This window comes from Lutra lutra, chromosome 18 (assembly GCF_902655055.1).
Source record: "Lutra lutra chromosome 18, mLutLut1.2, whole genome shotgun sequence".
Classification (NCBI taxonomy): Eukaryota; Metazoa; Chordata; class Mammalia; order Carnivora; family Mustelidae; genus Lutra; species Lutra lutra.
Genome location: NC_062295.1, coordinates 13,001,382 through 13,018,241, shown reverse-complemented (window position 1 = coordinate 13,018,241; position 16,860 = coordinate 13,001,382).

Here is a 16,860-nt window from a genome sequence, read left to right as displayed (position 1 = left end):
GAAAACCTAGGGGGTTGATGTAAGAAAATGAGAAACAGAGTCTCAGCAGGGGTGGGAAGCTGGGATCCAGGGATGTTTTATCACAGATGCTGATGGACTTGATCTGGAATCATCTTTTAAAGAACAAAATACAACTCCATGTTCAAAAGCTTCCAATAGCTTCCTGTCGTACTTAGAGTATCGTTAAAATTCTTTACCAGGGTTGTACGGGTACTGCTAAGCAAAAATTGCAAGACAGAGATAAATGTACTACAAAAACGGGATGGGATTAAAAACGACAATAAAAATTCCTTGTGTGTGTACGTGGATTCTACACGAGCATTTTACACAAAGGCATCACTCTCAATGATGGCACTAAATTAAAGCTTCTCCTAAAGCCTGTCCCAGGTCCCCCATAAGCCCCACTCTGGCATATGGTGCTGCTCCGAGGGGGAGACAGGGATAATTGCTGGAAGCAGAGGGGGTCCTTCAAGGAGCAGTTGTGATCCCCACCAGCCACCTGGATGAAGCAATTAAATGATCAAGTGAGTGAATAGTAACAAGATGCCAAAGGGATGAAAATTGACTTGGGTAAAGGAAAAATGAGGTCAATTTCCTCACTCCAGGAAAACAAGGTGAATGTTAAGGGCAGATTCTTCTCTTTATCCCACGTCCCCTCCTTGGCTCATAGAGGAGAGGACAGCACTCTGATCTTGTGCAGAGGAAGCTGCCAACTCTCCCCACTCCTCTGTCTTCCCCGCCGCCCCCTGAAAAGCAGAAAGAACTAAAATAAGCGGTCAGAGGGCAACACCTACTGGACTGTGGTTTCCTAAAGGACAGGGATGGTGTGCCTCAGAGGTAGGACCCACTGTTGACCACTTGCTCTTTGAACACATCCCAGACATCGCTTTCCTTCTGTCTTCTGTGTCCCAAGTTCTATAGAGCTTGTCACTGTAGCTGGATGGATAACTCAAGTCAGACATGACCTACAAGTTAACCATCTTCAATTCTAAGGAGAAAGCATAGGAGACTCTACTCAGCCTTGGGCCATGTTGTTATTCAAGGTTTAACTGGAAACTCTGCTTTGGATGTAGTTAGGGGTGTTGGGTAGCTGTCATTAACATGGAACCATATGCTTTGTTGGGGAGCCCAAAAGTCAGAATCCTGGAAGAGACTGCTAGGATATGACTACCCTGAAGTCTTAAACAGCGAGAAAAACCAATGGAGTTATGCAAAGGAAGTAGCAAATTAGTCTCGGAATATACAATGACTTTAGGCACTCTTCTATCTCCTGATCTCACTGCAGTGAGGTACTCACTCTTCTTTCCACCTCATATGTGAATAAGTGGAGACAGAGCACTGTGGGCTGAATGTTTGTGTCCCCCAAAATTCTTATGTTGAAACCTAATCCCTTATGTGATAGTATGAGGAGATGAGGGCTTTGGGAGGTGATTAGGTCATGAGGGTTAAGCTTTAATGAATGAGACGAGTGCGCTCACAGAAGAGAAACCACAGAGCTCCCAGCCCTCTTCATCATGTGAGGACACAACAAGAAGATGGCCGTCTATGAATCAGGAATCAGGTTCTCACCAAGCATAGAGTCTGCCAGCACCCTGGTCTTGGACTTCAGAGCCTACAGAATCATGACAAACATCTGTTGTGAAGAAGCTACCCAGCTCAGGGACACCTAGGTAACTCAATCAGTTGGGCAGCTGACTCTTGATTTCGGTTCAGGTCATGATCTCAGGGTCCTGGGATGGAGCCCCAGGTCGGGCTCTGTGCTCAGCAGGGAGTCTGCTTGAGAGTCTCTCTCTTCCTCTGCCCCTCCCCCTGCTCACTGGTATACTCTCTCTTTCCCTTTCTCAAAATAAATAAATAAGTAAATCTTATAATAATAAATAAACAATAATAAATAATAAATAAATAATAATTTTTTAAAATTTTATTTATTATTTATTTGACAGACAGAGATCACAAGTAGGCAGAGAGGCAGGCAGAGAGAGAGGAAGGAAGCAGGGCCCCTGCCGAGCAGAGAGCCCGATGTGGGGCTCGATCCCAGGACCCTGGGATCATGACCTGAGCTGAAGGCGGAGGCTTTAACCCACTGAGCCACCCAGGCACCCCAAAAATAAATAAATCTTAAAAAAAAAAAAAAAAGACAACAAGCTGCTCGGTCAGCTTCATCCAAATAGGCGAAAACATAGAGAGTCAAAACAACTGGGAGAACTGGGAGTGGCACGAGCCTAGTTTCAGAGAGCTCCTCGTCACCACACTATTCTATCTCTTTAAATGCATGAAAATATATCATAATGATTCTTATGTTATGATTACAATTCGAAAGAGAAACATACTAAACCACGTATGCACAGCAGCTCTCTAAGCCAAAGATGGGCAGGAAACGCAGAGAAAAAGCAGTGTGGTACAGCGGGCAGAGCTCAGAGTGTGGTTCCAGAAGACTAGGGTTCAAGTGCCAGTTCTACCACAAAATTTCAGCTCCTTCAGCTGGGAAACTCTGTGTCCTGGCAAGGCTCAGACAAGCTGACACTCACGAAAGCATCTTACATATGCGATGCTACATCTGAACAAGCAAACACTTGATATGCTTGTAGTGTCAGTTGTTCTAAGTGACCAACTTTGAGTTGGCCCAATGGTTCTCCACAGAGTGATTTTTTTTTCTCCCAAGGGACACTGGGCAATGTCTGGAGACATTTTTGGTTGTCACAACTTCGGGGAGGGTTTGCTACTGACATCCAGTAGGTAGAGGCTGGGGATACTGCCAAAGGTCCTGCATTGCACAAGACAGCCCCCTAAACAATTATCCAGCCCGACATGTCAACAGTGCCACAGCTGAGAAACACTGCTTTGGAATACATGTGTTACGACAATTCGGGAATAGACCGGAAGCTCAATACATGTTTGCTGAATATTAGTATAGGAAAACAAGGGAACAATCAAGCCCTGCAGGAAGGTTAATCTCAGAGAGCAAAGTCACAGCCAGTACACAGATGTAAACCAGCCAGGAAGGCTGACGGGTGAGCTCCGTCTCTGCTACTCAAATTGTGGTTCATGGACCAGCTTCACCCTCACCTGAAAACCTGTTAGAGAGACTCCCAGCCTCTACCCCAGATCTACTGAATCAGAATCTGAATTACAGTAAGACTCCCAGGTGATTCATAGGTATGTTAAAGTCTGAAAAACACTGTCTTAGAGCCTGTACTTGATGGCAGGTTACTTCCCAATGCCAGTCTTACATTCCAAATGCCTAGTGCAGAAACTAAGGTCTCTTGAAGATCAGCCCAGCTGAAGTCTCCCCCTGGCTATCATCCAGCTCTGTCCACAGGTGGCATTTCCTCCTGGATGCTCTCCATTTGGATAACGGGGAGTGTGTCCCCCAGGCACAACAGCGGAACCTTCTCTCTTTGTTCACAAAGTAGCGCGCTGAATATAATGAAATATGGCACATCATCAATACCCCCCATCCAGAAACTGTACAGAATGCCACAGCTGAAAGATTCTTTGAAGAGGAAAAGAAAATTCTATTGCAACTTTTATTTGGAGTTTGATTGCTTCATTGCCTCTTGCCCTCTAGGTGAAGGGGTAGCCAAGAAAAATGCATTCTGTGTGAAACTATGAGCTTTCATAATGTTCTGAATGTTGCTCAGACTGTGCCCTGTTGCACTGAGAAGAGAAAAGAGGTGCCCTGCATCTGCCCCAAAGCCAAACACTTCCCCCAATCAGGATTCTCTTATTCCTCCTTCAAGGAATAACAGGACGTAAGAACTTGTTATTTATCAAGCACCGCTAAGTATCGTGGCAGTGCTTGATAAATACTTAGAATCATACTATTCTAAGTATTTGACATATGTTCACTCCTTTAATACCTCTGAGGTATTACATACCCTATGAGGCAGGAACTATCAATAGCCCCATTTCATAGATGAAGAAACTAAGCACAGAGAAGCTAAGCAACTCTCCCAAAGTCAGATGATCCTGGAAGTGGCAAAGCCGAGATTTGAACCCATGTGCTTAACTGTGTATTAAGGGCTCTGAAAGGATTTTATGAGCATCAGTAAGATGAAATTTCTTCCCTGATGCCATAGTCAGCCTGGTAAAGGGGGAGAAAGAAACGAATACCACGCACATTAGGCACTTGGAGCAAAATGTGCTGCTTTCCTGGTTAGCACCATCATCACATTCCTCCTCGTTCTCTGTCCTTATTCTAATTTGACTCTAGAAACATGCTAAAACTTATCAGTTACCTTCTAGGAGGTCATTAAATAATGGCTGAATGAATGAATAAGGTAATTCATGAACAAATGTGGTCCTACATTGAGATGTGCAGAAAGTAAGGCATTCTGAATACTAATAGGCTCTTAGAGTGAATTATCTGCTTTATATTTTTTTCTATCCAGCACTATTTCTCAAGCCCCCTCCTTATTCATGGAATTGCTTCTTCCCCCCCATCTCTACCAATGTGGTTCCCACTGGAGCGGCCATGGCTTTAGCTGACTGGCCAGGGATAAGCTCCTAAACTGAGCTAGGCCAGTGAGTTCCCTTCCTCCAGATTTTTGTAATCAGGAGGAAGAAAATCAGAATAATCTCTCTAAGGCAGTTAAAATTGTATGACGAAAGAAAATGGAATCTGTTGGCATCCACATTTTCAACCCCAAGGAGAAGGCTTGTCTCAGTAAGAGAGCTGCATAAAGCTTGCGCTAATGTGAAGTCAAGAGCCAAAGATATGAGATGGAGAGAAATTACTTTTGACATCGTTCAAGGCTCTGTTTCCAGACACGTAACATCTCTGAGCTTTCATTTCCTCTTTTGTAAGAGTAAGGGGAGGGAAAATACATCTTAAAGGGCTACAGTATCACCACTGTTGAAGAAGGAAGGGTCTCCCAAACAGCATCCAAGGAATGGGGAAAGTTGACCCTCCCTCCTATCTTCACAGTCATGGCCCCTAGCGTCAGAAAACACTTAACAGTCGAGAGAATCTAGTTCCCTCTGTTCTTTTTTTTTTTAAGAGAGAGAGAGAGAGAAAGCACACAGGCAGAGAGGCAGGCAGAGGCGGAGAGAGAGGCAGGCTCCCTGCTGAGCAAGGAGCCCGATGCGGGACTCGATCCCAGGACCCTGGGATCATGACCTGAGCCGAAGGCAGCGGCTTAACCCACTGAGCCACCCAGGTGTCCCATAGTTCCCTCTGTTCTTGAGTTCCATCAAATAGCCTTCTGACTCCTGACCACAGATGAAGTGGAAAAAGAGTTGCTGTGACGGACAGTACGAATAGGTAAGTCTCTATGTCAGATGAGTCTTGGGTTTCTCATGAATAAAATGGCAAATGACTTTTTATTTATTTTTTTTAAAGATTTTATTTATTTATCTGTCAGAGAGAGAGAGAGGCAGAGAGAGTGAACACAGGCAGACAGAATGGCAGGCAGAGGCAGAGGGAGAAGCAGGCTCCCTGACAAGCAAGGAGCCCGATGTGGGACTCGATCCCAGGACACCGGGATCATGACCTGAGCCGAAGGCAGCTGCCCAACCAACCAAGCCACACAGGCGTCCCGGCAAATGACTTTTTAAACGTATACAGCTGTCCTCCTGTGTCTTTGGATGCCATGAGCCATTTCTCAGGGTCTGCTCACCTGGACGGGCTCAGCATTCAAATTCGGCTCCTGTAGGGCTGAAAGATCATGCCCTTTCAGCTCCCACCCAACATCTGGCCTCAATGGGGTGGTTTCCCACGGCCATTACAAGGCTATGCGGCTCCTTAATGAAGAAACACAGTAGCTTCAGGGAGTTCCAACCACAATATGGCCGATGGAAATAGCCCTGAAAATTCCCTAGACCCACAGTTTTCAGATTTTATTTGAGGATCCTCAGAGGTCCCCTGGGGAGAAGGGAGGAAGTTAAATGGAACGGTCCTTCTACTGGCTTCCACCACTGTAGCTCTATTCTGATGTACTTTATTTAGGTTTAACATATATTAGGGTTCTCCAAAGAAGCAGAAGTCATAGGAGATAGAGAGATAATAGACAGGCAAACAGACAGACAGACAGATAGATAGATAGATAAGGAGATGTATTATGGAAATTGTCTCAATTTGTTATAGAGACCAAGAAGTCCTACAGTTTGCTGTCTGTAAGCCAGAGAACAAGGAACACTGGTGGTATATTTCAGTCCAAGCCCAAAGGCTTGAGGATCAGGGGAGCCAATGGTGTAAACCCCTGTCTGAGTCTGAAAGCCTAGAAGCAGAGCACTGATGTGTGTGGGCAGGAGAATATGGATGCCTTAGCCAAAGCAGAGAGACTGACTTTGCCCTTCTTCCACCTTTTGTTCTACTCGGGCCCCCAGGGCACTGATCACCCTGGGGAGGGAGATCTTCATTCAGTCTGTCTAGTGATCCAGGTGCTAATCCCTTCTAGAAACACCCTCAAAGGTATGTCCAGAAATAATGTTCTACCAGCTATGTAGGTATCCCTTAGCCCAGTGAAGTTCACACATAAAACTAATCATCACATAACATGTTATACATTCTGACATTTCCTCTTTTATTTAAAAATTTTATTTTATTTTTTTTAAAGATTTTATTTATTTATTTGACAGAGATCACAAGTAGGCAGAGAGGCAGGCAGAGAGAGAGATAGAGGAGGAAGCAGGCTCCCTGCGGAGCAGAGAGCCTGATGTGGGGCTCGATCCCAGGACCCTGGGATCATGACCTGAGCTGAAGGCAGAGGCTTTAACCCACTGAGCCACCCAGGCGCCCCTTATTTAAAAATTTTAAAAGGCAACTAAACCTCACTAAATAAACCAGGATCTCCTAATGGGTCCCACACTGAAGTTTGAAAAACATTACTCTAAAAAACAAAACTCATTTCCCGAAGTTTTAAATGGGGACATACACATTCTAGGACTCAAGCCTTCCTTGGGGGTTGGGGCAGGGAAGCAGAGGTTGGGGATAGCAAATAAACAGAAGGTTGTACAACACAAGGTCTATATTCCCACACAGCTACAATTGGCTGACGCTGAGTAGTGGCCAATGAATTACACGGAGCATTCCTCTTCCAGTTGACCAAGGTCCTTTTTGCTTATAACAATCTCACTAATATGGAAAAAGATCTCTGACTTGCCCTCTTCATCCCAGACCTTTCCCAAAATATAAGTCTGAATAAGAAGCAATTCCAATACCACCGGGACTCACCCCAAGATTGCCTTGACTTCCACCTGTCAAGCCTCCCACTGCAAATCTCTTCTCACCAGGGATTTGGTGAATACAGCTGGCTCTCCTTTTGATAAATACACTTTGCTAAGATGCAGGTCAGTGTAATTTCCCAAAAGGTTAGGAGGAGTGACTGCTCAGAGAGGGCTTGCTTATTATTTCAAATGCCACCCATCCCATTCTCTAACATTTACTGAGTTATTTACAACTTGATTCCTGCCACACCTGCCAGAGTATCTGACCTACTCTGGTCTCCCCTCCAGGCGCCATCTCTCCAGCCCTGAAATGGGAGTGGGGGGCCATAGGGCTATGCCTCCTAGAGCCAGGGTGGTCTCTAAGCTAAGACAGAGAAGCTACCAAAATGGGTAATTTTTGCACCAAGTCATGCTTAAAAGTCATCAGTAAAATTCACCTATTTTGAGGGATGCCAGGTTGTTAACTGTGTCCATGCGGCTGCAAATGTTTAGTCCATTTTCAATTTGCTCAGACAGATTAAAAAACCAACACTAATGTTTTGAACTAGCAAGCCTCAAAAACACTTCATTTCTTTTTAAAATAATGTGGGGCATGTGTTTAACTTTAATTTCAGTTAAAGAAACTTTGGGGGGGGAATATTTTTAAATAAAAATTCAATTTAAAAATTTAATAAAATAAAAATTATAATAAGAGTCCCATAAGATCTTTCATCTCTTCAGTGTCTACTATGTGCCAAGCAGACATGTGCTATTCAGCTTTTTGCTGTGTAGACAGAGAGAGAAACCGAGAGATACAGATAGTTGTTTAACTCACAACACCTCTGAAAGTGAGACACCAGAGAGTTAATTCCTTTTTACGAATAAAAAAACCAAAGCTCGGAGAGCTTCAGTGTTTTCCATATGCCATTCGGTCATTATCGGAGCCAGGACTAGACTTCAGGACCATCTGTGCTTTCTTCCCTACCCACTTCTCAATCAAAATTATACCAAGAAGCATCTCCCTGTAGCCACCATCTATGTCCGCATAGGCATCAAAGCACCAAGATTACTCAAGAAGGTAACTCTGGAAATTCCCTGTAGCTGTGGATTTTCTTTCCGTCTGGAATGAGAAATTCTAAAGCTAAGGTAGGCCCAGACTCCTTCTTCTCCCAAGATCCAGAAGATTGTGGTTTCCGAGCCCAGAGCGGTTGAACACCTCAACACCGGGACCAGACTAACTGAGACTTCTACCCTGCCTCCCTCACTTGGTAGTGAGGAGACCTTGGGCAAGGCATTTAGTCTTGCTAAGGTTCAGCACCCTCATCTCAAAGAAAGTGGGACATTAACAGTGCCCAACTCATAGGGTCATGGTGGGAGAAGAATAAAGTACTGTGTGTAAAGTCCAGCACCCTGGGGCCAGAGCAGTGATGAGTAAGCATCAGATATTGTCATGGTTAGCCAGCTGTAGGCCGCCTGAGCAGCCACGAGAGCCATGATCAAGAATCTACAAGAAAAGAACATCACAGTTTTACTACGGGGACAAAATGACCACCTCTCACCCCACCCCATATGCACTCTCCTACCCCACCGAACACCCAAAGCACCACCACCACTTCTTCCTCCACTGCAGAGAGGAGCCTTCAGCCAGGTTTTGAAAAGTAGACAACTGAAAGGCAGCCTTTGTCAGTCCGTTGGTCTGCAGAGTTCACCCTAGGAAGTCCCGGGCTGCGTCCATCCCAGGCTGGTCCTCTGACATGCCACCTCCCCACTGGGTCCTTTGCTCTTCAATCTACATGACTAAAGAGCTCCAACCTCCTCTACACTGACTCTTGGGTCCTAACAGTAGTAGACCGATTTTCCTCACTCTCCCCTTCCCTCCTCCTTCTTCCTCTACCCCTGCCCCTTCTGTGTACACCCTTTCATCATTTTTTACTCCAGGATAATTAGGTTCCACCCAATTTGACCTATGAGCTCTCAGATCTGCCCAGTGTTATCTGCTTCTCTGTCCTGGTTCAGTACCAAGCGTAGGCTAGAGGGAAGAAACTCCCCTGTCCCATTAAATGTCTTCTCATCTCAATGTCCTTGTGCCTCAGGTCTGTGTTAGTTTCCTAGGGCTACCAGGACAGATGATCACAAACCTGGAGACTTAAAACAAGGAAAGTATTCTCTCACAGGGCTAGAGGCCAGAAGTCCAAAACCAATGTGTCCACAGGGCCATGTTTCTTCCAAAGTTTCCAAGGAAGAATGCTTCCTTGCCTCTTCCAGCTTCTGGTGCATCTGGGCATTCCCTGGCTTGTGACAACACAACTGCTTTCTCTTCCCTCTGGGTCCTTTCTTCATCTACCTCTAAAGAGGATAAATGTCATTGGATTTAGGGCCTGTCCTAATCCAAGACAATCCCATCTCAAGATCCTTAACCTGTACATCTGCAAAGACCCTTTTTCAAGTAGGGTCATGTTCACAGATTCCAGGTGGACCTCCCTTTGGGGGAACCACCAGTTTAAGCCATTCCTTGGTACAAACAAGTCCCTGGAGAGTTGTGGTATATCTTCCTTGTATCATCCAGCTCACCATACTCCTTTACCAAAACAATGCCAAGACCTCCCATTCTATGGCACAAGCCAGATCTTCCACTCCCTTCTCCAAAGTCCACACTGTGCAGAAATCCAAGCCTGGAGGAGGAGCTTGTGGGAGTGATATGGGAAAATGAAACAGAACTCCAGGAAGATAAAAGGGTCCTTGGTCTCCTCCCAGAGCCAATCAGCTGTCCCCTCTAAGCCACGAGACAGAGGCTAAGCAATGAGCAGACCTCAGCACTTCCCAAAACCTATTTCCACTGTGGTAACAAAATTTCTAATTTCAAATAAATCTAGGAAGTGTTGAGTTAAATAAATACAAATTGGTTTCTTCACCAAAGATCTTGCCAAAGCTCTCAATATGGTAACTACAAACAGGTAGAAATGATGTGTAGTATTTCCCAAACTTACATCCCAGAGAACCACTTGACCTGTGAAGTATCTCATAGGCCTGGCATTCTTCCAAATATGCAGTGGGGAGATCCTGGTACAAATCACCCTACGCAAGTAATGAGCTATCAAATCACTGGGGAAATACAAACTGAAACCACAATAAGGTAGCTCTTTATACCCACTGGGATGACTATGATTGAGAGACAGACGATGACAAGCATTGGTGAGACTGTGGAGCTGTGGAACCTCACACTTATCTGATGGGAATGTAAGATGGTGCAGCTGCTTTGGAAAGAAAGTTCAGCAGCTTCTTTAAAGGGTCAAATGTACCATGTGACCCAACAGTTTCACTCAGGAAAGAAAAGAAAAAAAATATATATATATATCCTCAATATGAACGTGCATAGCACATGTTCATAACAGCCAAAACCTGGAAATAGCCCAAAAGCTCATCAACTGGTAAACAGATAAATAAAATGTGGGATGGCCACACAATGAATTATTATCCAGCAATAAGAAGGAATGAAATACTGATACATACTACAACATACAAGAAACAAGAGACCACGTATTACATGATTCATATTATATGATGTATATGAAATGCCCCCAAAATATAGATCTACAGAGACAGAGGGTAGATGAATGCTTGCCAGGGGGCTGGGGATGGGATTAGAGATTGGCTGTAAATGGAAATGAAGAATTTTACTGACATGATGAAAGGTTCTAAAACTGGATTCTAATGATGGTTGCACAACTCTGTCAATTTACTAAAAAATCATTCAATTGTACCCTTACAATAGGTGAATTTTATGGTATGTAAATTATGCCATGATAAAAGTTGTTTTCAAAAAGCGCTGCCATTGGGGCGCCTGGGTGGCTCAGTGGGTTTAAGCCTCTGTCTTCAGCTCAGGTCATGATCTCAGGGTCCTGGGATCGAGCCCCACATCGGGCTCTCTGCTCAGCAGGAAGCCTGCTTCCCCCTCTCTCTCTCTGTCTGCCTGTCTACTTGTGATTTCGTCTGTCAAATAAAAATAAATAAAATCTTTTAAAAAAAAGTGCTGCCATTGATTAATGAAATAACATTTTATTAACCTAAAAAAAAAAATGACGCCCAATGCTTACTTAAGTGAAGGTGTCGAGGAGTTTTTAGAATAAAGAGGAGGCAAGTTTCCAGTACAGAGTTCTTCGTCGCACTTGGGCAAGTTGAGCATCTTGTATGCAGCCCCCACCTCTTGGGTTGTGTTTAGAGGGATGCACTAAAGTCTTTTTTATAGATGGATTTCTGGAGCCAACCAGAATACATGTGATGAATCTCTGCCTGCAAACTGTACACTCAACAAAACAAGACCCAGCCCATAGAATTTAATAAAATGGTAGGATTGATTCGAATTTCAGGACCAGGGTGATGGAGGTTCTAAGGGAGAGGGATTGGGCTCTTTGATCTGCCTGGTTCCACCCTGACTTCTTTCTAATTAGCAAAACTTTTGAGGCTGACTGATAAGCATTCTGGGCACTGCACATGTCTGGCCACTGACTAATTAATTAATTTTTGACTTTGAGCAGTGACACTTAATTTGAAAACTTTCTACCATCCGTAGATAAATGTGGAAAAGTAGGGCAAAAGATTTAAAAATATGCTAAAGGTGCCATTTCAAATCCAGCTCACTCCCAAGACAGCAGAAAGGGTCAGTGAGTTAAATAAAGAGAACGGATGCTGAAGGGGATAGGATGGATCTGGGCAGGCCGTGCTAGGCTGGCTCTGTACCCATTCCACTGTGTGTATGGGCTTAGCTGTTTACCCTCTCTGTTCTCCCAGTCACTTTATTTAAAAGTTAGTCTCCTCTGAAGTTTTGTTTATTGAAAAGTAACTGTGTGCACTGTCCACAAAGTGAAAAGGGACAGAAAACAAAAAATGACTCACCGAGAGGGGAATGAGAGGGTAGACAAGATTTATGAATCTACCCAGAGGTTTTAAATGAACACTGCCTGGATCAAGGGTCTGCAAACTATACCCCAAGAGCCAAATCCAGCCTATCGTGGTTTTTTGTAAATAAAGTTTTATTGGGACACCCATTTGTCCATGTACTGCCTTTGGTTGTTTTCATGCTACCATGACAGAGCTGAGTGGGAGCAAGAGAAATTATCTGAGCAGCAAAGCAGAAAATATTTGCTCTCTGACTCTTTTTTTTTTAAAGATTTTATTTTTATTTATTTGACGGAGATCGCAAGTAGGCAGAGAAGCAGGCAGAGAGAGAGGAGGAAGCAGGCTCCCTGCTGAGCAGAGAGCCCGATGTGGGGCTTGATGTGGAGCTCCATCCCAGGACCCTGGGATCATGACCTGAGCCGAAGGCAGAGGCTTTAACCCACTGAGCCACCCAGGCGCCCCTGCTCTCTGACTCTTAAGAGAAAAAGTTTACCAATCCCTGGTCTAGGATCATGCATTTTTGGTATAATTTTTTAAATTTTTTAAAATAATAATTAAAGGAACATTGGAAACTCTTCCTTTTTAATCTTAAAAGACCTCCTTTTTTTCTGACAAGAAAGGAACTAACACTTTTTGAGCACCTCTATGCAGCTGGTTCTACATCCCTTTCTCAAAGATTAGCCTCGCCCCAAATCTTTGAGGTGGGGATTAACATGGTCATGTTTCAGAGGAGAAATTTGAAGCTCAGAAAGTTAATAACTAGCTCATAAGTTACAGAATCGGCATTTGAAACCAATCCAACTTGTCTCCAACATCATAGCATGATGCCTTCCTATTATGCCAACATTAAAGTGAACATTTTGGCAAAAGGCTCCCTTAGACATTCCCTTTGTAAAGGGTCAAAAGCCTTGGGATAGATTTTAGAGTGATGCATTCGGTAGCCTTTATGCAGTCATCTCTGTGCCAACTTTATCCTCTAAGCTTGGGGAAAAGCCCCTCTATTAATCCCCTTCCAAGCAGAACCAAGACCAGGCCATAAATTTTATAACTACTTACCAAAGAGTTGAGAACTCCAAAATTTTTCACATAGGGGAATTCATCACTGCCACTAGCATTACTGCCTCTGCAGTAGAAATCCTATAAATTTAGGTCCCTTTTCCCCTTATCCCCAAGTCCCAGATGCAAAAGAGTGTCATGCTTCCAGCCCATGGCCTTCTCCTTCCCATCCCAGTGTACTGACCATAGAGAAGACCCTTCCTTCAGAAGAAATTCCTACTCCAACCACACAGCAAACTCCACCCTTTAAGGTCCAGATAAGGCATTCAAAATATTTACAGTGTAGTTCTGAAGGCCTAGGTTATTACACCACATTAATAAAAGACAGGATAAGAACCATATGATCCTTTCAATTGATGAAAGAAAAGCATGTGACAAAGTACAACATTCACTCATGATAAAGATCCTCAACAAAGTAGGGTTAGAGGGGAATTACCTCAACATAATAATTGCCATATATGAAAAACCCATAGCTAATATCATCCTAGATCAGGAAAAATTGAGAGCTCTCCCTCTATGGTCAGAAATAGCACAGGGATGTCCACTCTCACCATTGTTATTTACCTTAGTATTGGAAGTCCTATCTAGAGCAATCAGATAACATAAAGAAATAAAAGGCATCCGAGTCAGCATGGAAGAAGTCAAACTTTCAGTATTTGCAGATGACATGATATAACATATAGAAAGCCCAAAATACTCCATCAAAAAATTGCTAGAACTGATACATGAATTCAGTAAAGTCACAGGATATAAAATTAATGTACAGAAATATGTTCCATTTCAATATATCAAAAATGAAACAGTAAAGATAAAAGTCAAGGAATCAATCCCATCTGCAATTGCACCAAACACCATAAGATACCTAGGAATAAACCTAACTAAAGAGGTAAAGACCTATACTCTGAAAACTATGAAACGCCAATGAAAGAAACTGAAGGTGACAAAAAGAATTGGAAAAACATTCCATGCTCATGGATTGGATGAACAAATATTATTAAAATATCCATACTACCAAAGCGAATAATGCAATCCCTGTCAAAATACCACCAGCATTTTTCAAAGAGGTAGAACAAGCAATTCTAAAACTTGTATGGAACTACAAAAGACCTTGAATAGCCAAAGCAATCTTGAAAAAGAAAAGCAAAGCTGGAGGCATCACAACTTCAGACTTAAGGCTATATTACAAAGCAGTAATTATCAAGACAGTATGGTACTGGCACAAAAACTGGCACATAAGACCAATGGAACAGAACAGAAAACTCAGAAATGGACCCTCATACTACAGTCAACTAATCTTCAACAAAGCAGGAAAGAATATCCAATGGAAAAAGATAGTCACTTCAGGGGCTCCTGGGTGGCTCAGTGGGTTAAGCCTCTGCCTCCGGCTCGGGTCATGATCCTGGGGTCCTGGGATCGAGCCCCGTGTCGGGCTCCCTGCTCAGCAGGGAGCCTACTTCCCTTCCTCTCTCTTTGCCTGCCTCTCTGCCTACTTGTGATCCCTCTCTGTCAAATAAATAAATAAAAATCTTTATTAAAAAAAAAGATAGTCACTTCAAGAAATGGTATTGGTCCATATACACTATAGAGTATTATGCCTCCATCAGAAAGGATGAATACCCAACTTTTGTAGCAACATAGACAGGACTGGAAGAGATTATGCTGCATGAAATAAGTCAAGCAGAGAGAGTCAATTATCATATAGTTTCACTTATTTGTGGAACATAACAAATAGCATGGAGGACATGGGGAGTTAAGAGAAGGGAGTTGGGGGAAATTGGAAAGGGAGGTGAACAATGAGAGACTACGGACTCTGAAAAACAATCTGAAGGGTTTGAAGAGGTGGGGGGTTGGGAGGTTGGGGGAACCAGGTGGTGGGTATTAGAGAGGGCACAGATTGCATGGAGCACTGGGTGTGGTACAAAAACAATGAATACTGTTATGTTGAAAATAAATGAATAAAATGATTTAAAAAAAAAAGAAATGGTATTGGGAAAACTGGACAGCAACACGCAGAATAGTGAGACTGGGCCACCTTCTTATACATACACGTAAGTGAAAGACCTAAATGTAAGACAGGAAGCCATCAATATCCTAGAGAAGAACAGAGACAGTAAGCTCTTTGACTTTGGCCATGGCAACTCCTTACTAGGTATGTCTCTGGAGGCAATGGAAACAATAGCAAAAATAAACTACCGAGACTACATCAAAATAAAAAGCTTCTGAAGAATGAAGGAAACAAGCAACAAAAGTAAAGGTCAACCTACAGAATGGGAGAAGATATTCACAAATGACATATCTGATAAAGGGTTAATATTACAAACTACAAAGAACTTATCAAACTCAACATCCACAGAACAAATAATCCAATTTAAAAATGGGCAGAAGACATTTTTCTAAAGAAGAGATTCAGATGACTAACAAACACATGAAAACATGCTCAATGTCACTCATCATCAGGGAAATATCAAATGAAAACAATGATGAGCTATCACCTCAAACCAGTCAAGATGGCTAAAATCAACAAGACAAGAAAGAACAAGTGTTGGTGAGGATGTGGACAAAGGATGCACGGATGGTGGGAAAGAAAACTGGTGCAGCCACTCTGGGGAACAGTATGGAGGTGTCTCAAAAAGTTAAAAACAGAACTGCCTTATGATCCAGCAATTGCATTACTAGGATACGAAAATACAGATTTGAAGGGATACATGTACCCTAATGTTTATAGTAGCGTTATCAAGAAAAGCCAAATTATGGAAAGAGCTCAAGTGTTCATCAACAGATGAATGGATGAAGAAGATGTGATGTGTGTGTACGTATGTACATTGTGCGTGTGTGTATGTACACATACATACACACACAGGAATATTACTCGGCCAGAAAAAAATAATATCTTGCCACCTGCAATCATGGGGATGGAGCTAGAAAGTCATATGCCAAGCAAAATAAGTCAATCAGAGTAAGACAAATAGCATAGGATTTCTCTCATATGTGGAATTTCAGGGGAAAAAAATCATCATAAGGGAAGAGAAGAGGAAAACCAAGAAATGGACTCTTAACTATCAAGAACAAACTGATGGTTACCAGAGGGGAGGTGGTTGGGGGATGGGTAAATAGATGATGGGGATTAATGAGAGCCCCTGCTGTAATGAACACAGGGTGTGATATGTAATTGTTGAATCACTAAGTTGTATACCTGAAACTAATATTACACTGCATATTAACTAACTGGAATTTAAATAAAAATGAAAAATAAATAAATAAATAAATAAAAGTCTGTCTATTCACTACCCCAGAAAGGCTATGTCAAGGCTCGTCCAGTTCGTGTTCAAAGTCCTTTCTTCAGTCTAAGGTAAAGAGATCAGCTCTGGCCACATTGCCCTCCCAATAGGGTTCTACACCCCTTATCACCTATAAGAAAACTTCTAGGAAATGAATACATATGCATTTCCCATGAAGAAATAATTTTCAAATATCATTCAACCAAAATCCATTTTTAGAGAGGAACAGGTTTCCTCTAACTCTGCAAAGGGTACAACCCTGCTAAAGAAAACATTGACTTTTATCGCTAAATGGAACTCTGAAGATTTCAGGGCATAACTTTTGCATTTAAGTTCCATTTGACCAAGGTCACTAAGAGCTCTTGTCACATCTTTGTGCAAATCAGCAAATGGTCATTTCCTCCCAGCAGGTACACCACTGGACAAGTGCATAGTGCCACTGTGAGGGAGAGCAAAGGGCTCCCCCCTCTGGGTGCACATTCGT